Here is a 10520-nt window from a genome sequence, read left to right on the forward strand (position 1 = left end):
GTAGGTGTGATCTTGAATGATGAAAAATCTGAAAGCTGTCAACAGTGGTCGATAAACTGGCAACCAGTACATCAGGGACAATATTATTAGGAAACACAGAGGCAGATTAAAAGCCCCTAGCGCCTCATTGCGCCAAATTGGCGTAATTTGTTTTACACTACTGTGGTCCAACAAGGACAAAATCGCAGCGCTAAATCTACAAAGTGGTGCAATGCATGTATTGCATCCCTTTCTAACCCTTTGCATACATTATGCCTGTAGCAGGCATAATGTATGCAAAGGGGGCATCCCCACTTTAGAGGGGCCGAAAAAATGGCACAACTAAATATAAGAGATTTTTTTGCATCGTTTTCTTCAGTATTTTTAAAGCCTGCTCGGGGCAGGCGTTAAAAGGAGGCACACCATTGTTTACAATGGGCCTCAATGGGCTTTGCAGGATTAGTGTCAAAAAAATTTACGCTAATCCTGCAAAGCTCTGAACTAACGTCAAAAGGTTTGACGCTAGTTCCCCTAACTACTGCCATGGTGTGCCGTATCTTAGATATGGTGCACACATGGTGGCATTAGGGGGGGCGCTAAGGGGCACACGAAAAGTTGGGGCTGCACGGGGTGCAGCACCACTTTTCTTAAATCAGGCCCACAGAGCTTGTGGCTATCAGATCTATGGTTTTGCAAAATCATTATGTATTAGACATTCTTCTAGCTGAGAAGTATGGAGTCTGTAAGATACTGGGAATTGAGAATTTCTGCTGTTATATATCGAATGAGAGTAAAAGACAAAAGCATACGCAGACAACATAACTGATTTGAATTGAAACCTTTAGAAAACCCTGGAATAACATGAAGCCTTTCTGAGGGATTAATACTGTACTTGAACCTAATATAGTAGTAATAGTTTGTATTCTGACTACACTAGGTGTATATAAAATGATTACAATTTTTGTTTATTTGTGAAAGAACTAGGGAACTAAACAAGAGAATGAAAAGAGATTCGGGACTGAGTAACAGAGTGGATGAAGAATATAACAGCTTGGAGGAAAAACTAAATTTGAAGTAAAAAAGACAGGAATCTGGAAATAATGAATGACTGTAACAAATACAGGGCCTGATTCCAACCCTGGCGGGCGGCGGTAGCTGTCCGCCAGACGGAAACCGGCATTTGTCCGCCATGCGGCCAAAATACCGCTTCCCCCATTCTGACATTCCCGCTGGGCCGGCGGGCGCTAACCAAGTTAGCGCCGGCCGGCCGGCCCAGCAGGAATGGGGGCCGCAACACAGGAGCCGGCTCCGAATGGAGCCGGCGGCGTTGCGGCGGTGCGACGGGTGCAGTTGCACCCGTCGCGCTTTTCACTGTCTGCTAGGCAGACAGTGAAAAGCTTCATGGGGCCCTGTTAGGGGGTGCCCCAGGACACCCCTTACCGCCAGCCTCTTCCTGGCGGTGAAAACCGCCAGAAACAGGCTGGCGGTAAGGGGGTCAGAATCCCCAGGGCAGTGCTGCTTGCAGCGCTGCCCTGGTGGATTCGCCCAGCCGGGGCAAAAACGTTGGGAAACTGCCGGCCCCGGTTTTGGGCTTGGAAGCACCTGTTGGCGGTGCTTCCGTCATTCGTGGCCCTGGCGGTCTTGGACCGCCAGGGTCAGAATGACCCCCACAATGTGTTGAGGAAGTGGTATGATGGTTCAAACCATCGGAGGGGGAAAACTGCGAAGGTGCTCAATAAAAATAAAAATTAAAATACATTACTACTACGAGAGGATAAAGCTAGGGCTAACTGCAATTGCTTCGTAATCACAAATGTGTTGAACTCTGCATCACCTATGTGGCCTAATTTGCAGATTGTTGATGTTAAAACATTCCTTTAACAAATGTTTCACTTATAACCCCTGCACGACCTATATGTGTTTCAAAACTTGTTTGTCTTAAACAAGGGAAGCAGTATTAATCATATCCTTTGCTTGCTAAACTGCTTTGGAATGTGCTAACCCACATACAAATATATAACAAAGTTGCATCTTGTATGAATGGCACAATGGAGTTAATGCGGTGGGAAAGTAAGCTGCTATGATGCTCACATGTGTGTTTATTCTTACAGAAGTAAAAAATATGCATAGGAAAGTAATAAATGTATCCAGTCCCTTTCCACAAGTGAACGAATCCCTTATGTGGAGTTGCAACATGCAGAGAGAAGAACTACCTTTATAGTACATTGTTGTATTTAAAAAAAGTATGAAAAGGTGTCTGAGGGAAAGAAGAATCTTAAGTCTGATCTGTGAGCTCCCTAGGTCCCTTAGAGTTCAGTCAGAGAGAAAGTGAGAGAGCTGCTTGGGTTCTGACATTTGGGCAGATTATTGCTGTACACTCTGCTGCAGAATAGCCTTTTTGATTAATGCGTGGCAGACAGACAAGTGATGGGAAGCTGGCTAGATTGTTGCAATATAGCCTGATAGCTGAAGCACATTTTGATGATAGCTGCGGAAACTGTGTTAGTGACAGCAAATTGAATATATTTGTTAATGTTTTGGCAATGTTCCCCATCTGATATAATACTACCAGGCTAGATACACTATGGTCTAATTTTGTAGAGTATTCCTACTGTTCAGAAAGAGAGAAGTAGGACAGGGACAGATTTCGGACATGCTTCATGCATATTGTCTGCATACTTTAATCAACTAATAATTTGATTATAATAAATACCTTACAACCTTTTTAAACGCTCATCATTGACTATAAGAACCTGTTCAGTTTAACTTATATTGCAGTGTATTAATATACCTAACAGCCACTGCACAAAGAACCATATTAGGGAACAGAGGAAAGATTTGAAGTGTTAAGTTTATAATAACACATGTTTAGTAATCAATTCTCAAATATTACTCAAGATGACACTATTGCTTTGGGAGGTTAAATGGACACTATCTTCACGATAGAGGTGTGGCTTTGTAAAAAAAATATTTAAGTTGTAAATTGAAGACATGGCATGATCTCTCAGGAATGCACACTCAGGGGGTCATTCCAAGCTTGGCGGGCGGCGGGTGCCGCCCGCCAAGCGGGAACCGCCAGAAGACCGTACCGTGGTCAAAAGACCGCGGCGGTCATTCTGGGTTTCCCACTGGGCTGGCGGGCGACCGCCAAAAGGCCACCCGCCAGCCCAGCGGGAAACACCCTTCCACAAGGAAGCCGGCTCCGAATGGAGCCTGCGGAGTGGAAGGGGTGCGACGGGTGCAGTAGCACCCGTCGCGAATTTCAGTGTCTGCTAAGCAGACACTGAAATTCTAAGTGGGGCCCTCTTACGGGGGCCCCTGCAGTGCCCATGCCATTGGCATGGGCACTGCAGGGGCCCCCAGGGGCCCCACGACACCCCATACCACCATCCTGTTCCTGGCGGCCGAAACCGCCAGGAACAGGATGGCGGTATGGGGGTCGGAATCCCCATGGCGGCGCAGCAAGCTGCACCGCCATGGAGGATTCCCCTGGGCAGCGGAAAGCCGGCGGTACACCGCTGACTTTCCGTTTCTGGCCGCGGCTGTACCGCCGCGGTCAGAATGCCCAAAGGAGCACCGCCAGCCTGTTGGCGGTGCTCCCGCGGACCACGGCCCTGGCGGTTTTTACCGCCAGGGTCAGAATGACCGCCTCAGTCTTGTTCATATGTCTGCAGCTTTTTCAAACTTTCCAGCATTCGCTCTTGAGTATTTCATTTTTTGTCTTTGACAAATATTGGAATACACAAAATGTGTGTTTGGAAGTATACTCACTAAAGACTGAAATGTGGTTTTCATTACTATTTCCATTCTAACATCTGTTGAAAGTAGAGGGGGGTGCTATTCCGCCTCAAACCTTTTTCAGCAGTCCATGCTATGTCTAAGACTTGCAAACCTAAAATACTCTCAAAGACAGTAATGTGTGCATACTCCCTGGCCCCAAAAAACTGTGTCCAAAAATCCGAACACAAATCATATTCATTACATCCTGCCAAATGTTCATCAAACACTCACTCACTGAAAGAAATGATACTTGGGTACAAGACTGACAAATACAGTGTTATATAATAGGTAATATATATGAAAGAAACACGATTGGACATATTTTGTCTTGCACTAATAAGATAGCCCAAACACTGCTAAAGAAGCACAATCAATAAGAAATAAACTAGACTGCATATCTTCATCTTATTACACTGTAGTTACACCAATCATACGCACACGTTGGAGGTCACATAAGAATCCAAACCAATACAAAATGGCATTAGAATGTAAATACACACTAACATTTACGCAATTAGTAATTTGGTACAAGTACATCACAAACACAGCCTAATTACAATCATGTGATATTAAACACAAATAGGAAGGTACATAACTAATATCGTGAATAAGTAACACTCAGTGAAATTGGATTAGAACCACAATTGGGCTACAAAGAGAACCCAATACAACTAAAATTAAGATAATACCATAGGTACTCTGGTGACTCTTGTAATACAACAGAAGATGTTTAATAAACCTACATATTGCATTACGTTTTACAAATTGAATTTGTGATGTAACATTTATTACAGGTAAATACAACTATATATTGCAGTTAGGAAATCACATTGCTACCTACCAGTAATGGATTAGGGAATTTCAGAATTTTTCATATTATCATTAAGACTCGTGTGTTCTTATGTTTCCTTTTTACAAACCGCTTTCTGTCCGTTTTACATTATGCCTTACAAATATTAAGGGTAAACAAATTAAATTATACTCCAGCGAGTAACACACCAAGAAAAGGACAAAGAGGACAGAAGAAAAAAATACTGATCAGCTTATTACCCAATATTTTCATGTTCATGAACACCTTCCTGCTGATAAGAAGCATATAAGTGGCAAAAAGGTCTCAAAGGCAAGCTAATATGTCTACTCACCAGGCATCCAAACACATAAAGGATTATTTAATTACATTGTACACTCACACAAGAAGGGAGTCCATTAGACATATTGGGCCTGATTACAACTTTGGCGGAGGGGGTTAATCCGTCCCAAAGGTGACCGATATCCCGCCCACCATGTTACGAGTTACATAGGATATAATGGACTCGTAATAGGGCTGGCGGGATATCCGTCACATTTGGGACGGATTAACGCCCTCCGCCAAAGTGGTAAGCAGGCCCATTATGTCTAAACAATATAAAACTCGAGTACTTGCTAATTTAGTTCAAAAACATGCTCTTCTAATGAAGAAAAGTGATAGACCCATACAGAAATAATATGTTCATCATATTGTTGAGAAAGCTTTCACAGTCAAAAGAAAACTGTTTGTTTTAATAATAAATGGGATGAAAAGCCTGACACATTTAAAAGGAAAATACAAACTATATAAGCTCTGTAACAAACATCTTACAAGACTAAACATTTGCAGTATTAGTATTTCTAGAGGAACTTGGAGCCAGATCCAACATAGAACCATACTTTCATCAAGAGACTTACCATTCATACACTAATTTGGTCCTATCTGTGACAGATGAAGGACGTTGTTATGAAGTGGTACATGATACTTTGGTAATATTAGAAAAACACATAGGCGGTCATTCCGACCCTGGCGGTCATGGACCGCCAGGGCCGGGGACCGCGGGAGCACCGCCAACAGGCTGGCGGTGCTCCCAAGGGCATTCTGACCGCGGCGGTACAGCCGCGGTCAGAAACGGAAAACCGGCGGTGTACCGCTGGTTTTCCGCTGCCCTGGGGAATCCTCCATGGCGGCGCAGCTTGCTGCGCCGCCATGGGGATTCCGACCCTCATACCGCCATCCTGTTCCTGGCGGTTTTGGACGCCAGGAACAGGATGGCGGTATGGGGTGTCGTGGGGCCCCTGGGGGCCCCTGCAGTGCCCATGCCAATGGCATGGGCACTGCAGGGGCCCCTGTAACAGGGCCCCACCAAGATTTTCAGTGTCTGCCATGCAGACACTGAAAATCGCGACGGGTGCAACTGCACCCGTTGCACCCCTTCTACTCCGCCGGCTCCATTCGGAGCCGGCATCCTTGTGGAAGGGTGTTTCCCGCTGGGCTGGCGGGCGGCCTTCTGGCGGTCGCCCGCCAGCCCAGCGGGAAACCCAGAATACCCGCAGCGGTCTTATGACCGCGCAGCGGTATTCTGGTGGCTCCCGCCGGCCCTGCGGTTACCGCGGCCGGCGGGAGTCAGAATGACCCCCATAGTGTCACTGCTGTAGGACTCTTACCATGGGGGTAAGACCCCTGGTTTTTGGGTGGCAGCACCACCATGTGTGGGTGACTGAGTCATTCCCTCACTGGTTGGAGGCTGTTGGCTTAACCATTTTGGCTACCAAGCAGTACCCCACCAAAACCTAGGAAGTAAAGGTGATTTGTAGCAGCCTAGAAAACATGATGCTCTGACTCCTCAGGAACGTCGCTGTAGGAGGATCCAGTCCCTTTCTCTCATTTGCACAAGTCTCACACAAGCAAAGGCAAACACAGAGGTGCAGGACAGCTTTCAAAGTATTCATTAAAATGTCTGCATTCTATGATAAGAGACATGAGCTGCGATTATTAGGAGGATGAAGCATATCATAGTTATAATTGTGACCATTCGTGAAAAACAGATGAACAGTCCCAAAATCTTGGAATAAACATGCATCTAAAAATTCCTACCTGCACCCCTAGCATCTACAAGAGTGTTGGAAAATGGTTCATTGGTAAGGGCAGGTAAGTACCTACCCTCAGCAATAGGCCACTAACCTCCACTTAGGTCCAGTTAGGTCTCAATAGATTAAACCCAGCCCAACCCTTGGTAGATTGGCAAAGAGCGACAAGGCTTAATTTAGGAGGGATATGTGTAAAGCATTTAAACATCTCAAAACAGTAAATAAGTAAAACAAAAAACAAAATAAAAATCCAAAACCAATTTATAAAAATGGGAAATATTTTTAGCTTTAAAATGACAACAAAACAAATTAAATCTGATAAAGGGAACCGGAGATATATATTTTTTAAGAATTAATGCTTTTTAGCGCTTAATAACGAATAGCGCCAATCTGGTCATCTGGTCTCACCTTGACTGGGGCAAAGTCAAAGTTTAAGGCCGACCGTGATGGAGCCCTGCTTGGCTACGGCCCGCGGGAGGCCTCGGTCAAAAGTTTACCTTGGGATTTAGTCTTGAAGATTTTCTTCAGCAGTACCAAGTCGCCAGTCCAATCCGACCTCCTGGAAACTCTTCCTCGGATACGCGTCGCAGGAGCCCTTGGTGGATATTTTTACCTTCGGACTTAGTCATTTTTTCGAGATGAAAATCCTTTGACTGGGGCAAACCTGAATCTTGATCTGACGTCCTTGGAGCCCTCTTCGGATACATTGCCTGGGAGGTCCCGGTCATTCTACGTTCGCACTTAGTACCTTTTCCAGAGATTTTCTTCACTGGGATGAACCTGCAAGTCAGGCCAGGTTGCGGTTGAGGCAAGCTGGCTAGAGTTGCCGCAGCGGGTCGGTCCCTTTATGGAGCTTCTTTCAAAAAGTTCTCCAAACTTCTGGATCGTCTTCCAGATGTTGTTTTAAGTTTCTTTTGAGGTACACTTCTCACCCCAAGGTCCCAGAAGCTCTGACATGCTCCTCGAGGGTGTAGACTACGACTCCCAGAATGCACCTGGCGCAAACTTCAATTTGGCAACTGGACAGTGGTCAGCTGGTCCGTTTCTTCAGGAGTTGGTGCAGGGGACTCTGGTGAGCAATTTTTCGCCAGGAGCAAACAGGGAGTCCCTCAGTGAACCAGTTGAAGCCAGGCACAGGCCTTCTTACGGTCAAGCCCAAGTGTGCAGCTGGTGCAGTTCTCCTATGTGCAGTGTCCAGGTGCAAGTTAGGGGTCCAGCAGGGCAGTCCTTCTTCTCCTGTAATTCTTCCTTGTTGGAATCTGGTAGGGATCAGGGGTGTGGGTGCAGCTCTGCCAGTTTTACCCTTGCTCCTGGGTGATATGGGTGAAAAACAGGAGGGTCCTGGTTTTCCAGTCAGATGCAGGATCCTTCCCCCTATGATGACCACTTCCTGGGAAGTGTGGCAAAAATCAGTTCCAAGGAGCAACATTATTCAAAACTCCATCATGGCTGCAATTGATTTTGCAACTGGTACATCCGGCCGAGCCCACCCTTCTCCTGCCCTCTCTTATTCTCATCAAGAGGACACCTAATTGTCTGGGGTTTCAGGATCTGAGGGGGGCGCTGGGCTACTCCAAATGTCCTTTCCTGCCTTTGAAGACCAGTTTGGCATCCCTCCCCACTTCGCCCAGGCACATTCCTTTGTGTTAAGCCCAGGCTACTTCACACCTCATCAAGGCAGCCTGGCCAGGCTACCAGAGGCTGGCCAATCAGAGCAGAGCACTACAGGGCTGAAGTTGGCAACGTTTTAGGCAGAGTTTAAAACTCTATAACTGAACAAGTTATATTAAATCTAACAATCGTAAGTTGTGGGATTTATTATAACAATTATTTGATACCACGCTTGAGGTATCTAACACTTAAGGGTAGTTTGTAAATTAAGTCTCCCCATTCTAGCCTATGGAGGCCATTCACTATATTGAGGGAAAAGCAAATTAGGCTGTTTTACCTCACCAGGGCTTATAAAACTATTGTTATAAGGTCCCTGCTTATAGTTACATGGCACCCAGGGCACACCTTAGAGGTGACTTTTATGTAAAAATAGGGTAGTTTTAGACTTTGGAAGTATTTTTATTTCCAAAGTCGAATTTGCATATAACATTAATTTCAAAGCAGCCAGTAAGGCAGGCCTGCTTTTAAAATGACCCTGGGCACCTCAGCCATGCACCTATGGGTGCACTACCTATGCTGGGGTCCCTAAACCTACATGCCCTACCATATACTAGGGACTTATAGGTAGGTTGACATAGCCAATTATAATTATCCTAATTTGCATACTATTTTATACAGAGCACTGGGACTGTTTAGCAGTACCCAGGGCACCATCAGAGTCAGGAAAACACCAGCAAAAAGTGAAAAATGGGGACAAAAAGTTAGGGGGCCTCTGCAATCAGCCCTGTTTTCTCACTATGAGAGCGTAGAAGTGATAACCCTTTCTGGCCGTACTAGTCCATAGAAGGGGCCCCTGCCCCCATACCTGAAAACAGAGTGCTGCTGCCCATCTCCTAAGTTGGATGTAGAGACAGGGCTGGAATCAGCTAAGCTGCAATGAAGTAGCACACAGCATAGGATGGCTCCTCTGGCTGAAATGACTTCTCTAACCTCCTTTGGCCTGTGTGATGTTTTTATAACAAAATGTGTCATGTTCTGAGAGCAGGCCTGATGTGATAATGTGTCTAGGTGTTGAAGGCTGGCTCTGCACTTTTGTGATAGCAATACTAGATAAACTATCATGTACAGTCTTGAGCAGAAACACCGGGTGAAACGCTGTGCAAAGGAACTAACAACAATGGCTTTGCAGAAAAGCAGTTGATTAAAAAATAAAACATCCCAGCTAAAAGCAAGCCATGCTAAAATTAAATAAAACAAATGAATTAAATAACTGGGTAAAAGGGCACAGACCGCAGGCCTAAGCTAAAATAAATGTGCCCAAGCAAGGCGCTAAAATGAACTCATGACACCCTCCCCACTGTCGGGTCAAGAGTGCAGAGCCCAAGACCCAAAATAACTAGACGTAAAACTATGATACTAGAAGCTCACTAAAATATACATAAAGGAGATAATAATGTTGATGTTGGCAAGCAAATCAGGGCGAGAAGCAAGTCAAATTGAAAGGACAATTTTGAATTTGAATCAAAATGCCCAAGGTCAAATTCAGCAATAGTCATGATCCTGCAGGAAACCTTTAAAGTCATCGACGGAGGCTGAAGCCAGGAAGGACCCCATGTTGGCAGATTATAAATTTACCAGCTTGTTATATGTAAAATCCATGGAGCACACATGTACAGGTACCTCAGCCATAGGTCCAGACGAGGAGGCAGCGTTCTGTGCAGTGCCAGGTGTAGAAGCACAAGGAGCCATGACATCGACAAAGGGCGGCTCATAGGATGCATCCTGCAACAACCGCAATCTCAAATGTATATCTGGTAATGAACCCTCTTCGAGAACATTAACAGATCCGTGTCCAAAGAAGATACGAGCTGTACAGCAAGACACACTTCTGGTGCATATTTGAAGAAGCACCACAGGCAATGGAAAATTGGTTGAATTATAGCAACCAATTAAATTCAGGTTCCTCCAGTGGTAATGCTTTGAAATACTGCATCATGCATTCATGACACAGTTAGGCTGGTGGGAGTTCCATCACTCCACTTAGTTGAGAGGGGACAGCCATTGCGAGTCAAAAATAGTGACAGCAGAATACCCGCTATTAGTGCTGAAATTATTGAGAATCCATCAAAAACACTTTTCAAAAATTGAGTGGATGGCTGAAAGTCGAACTCTAAATACGGTTTGGAAAGTGCTGATAAACCTAGAACCAACAGCCTTAAAAAAGTGTGCAATCCCAACAGTGTTAGATGCATTACAAATCCTGCTCACCAATT

Source organism: Pleurodeles waltl, chromosome 4_2 (assembly GCF_031143425.1).
Source record: "Pleurodeles waltl isolate 20211129_DDA chromosome 4_2, aPleWal1.hap1.20221129, whole genome shotgun sequence".
In the NCBI taxonomy this organism is placed as follows: Eukaryota; Metazoa; Chordata; class Amphibia; order Caudata; family Salamandridae; genus Pleurodeles; species Pleurodeles waltl.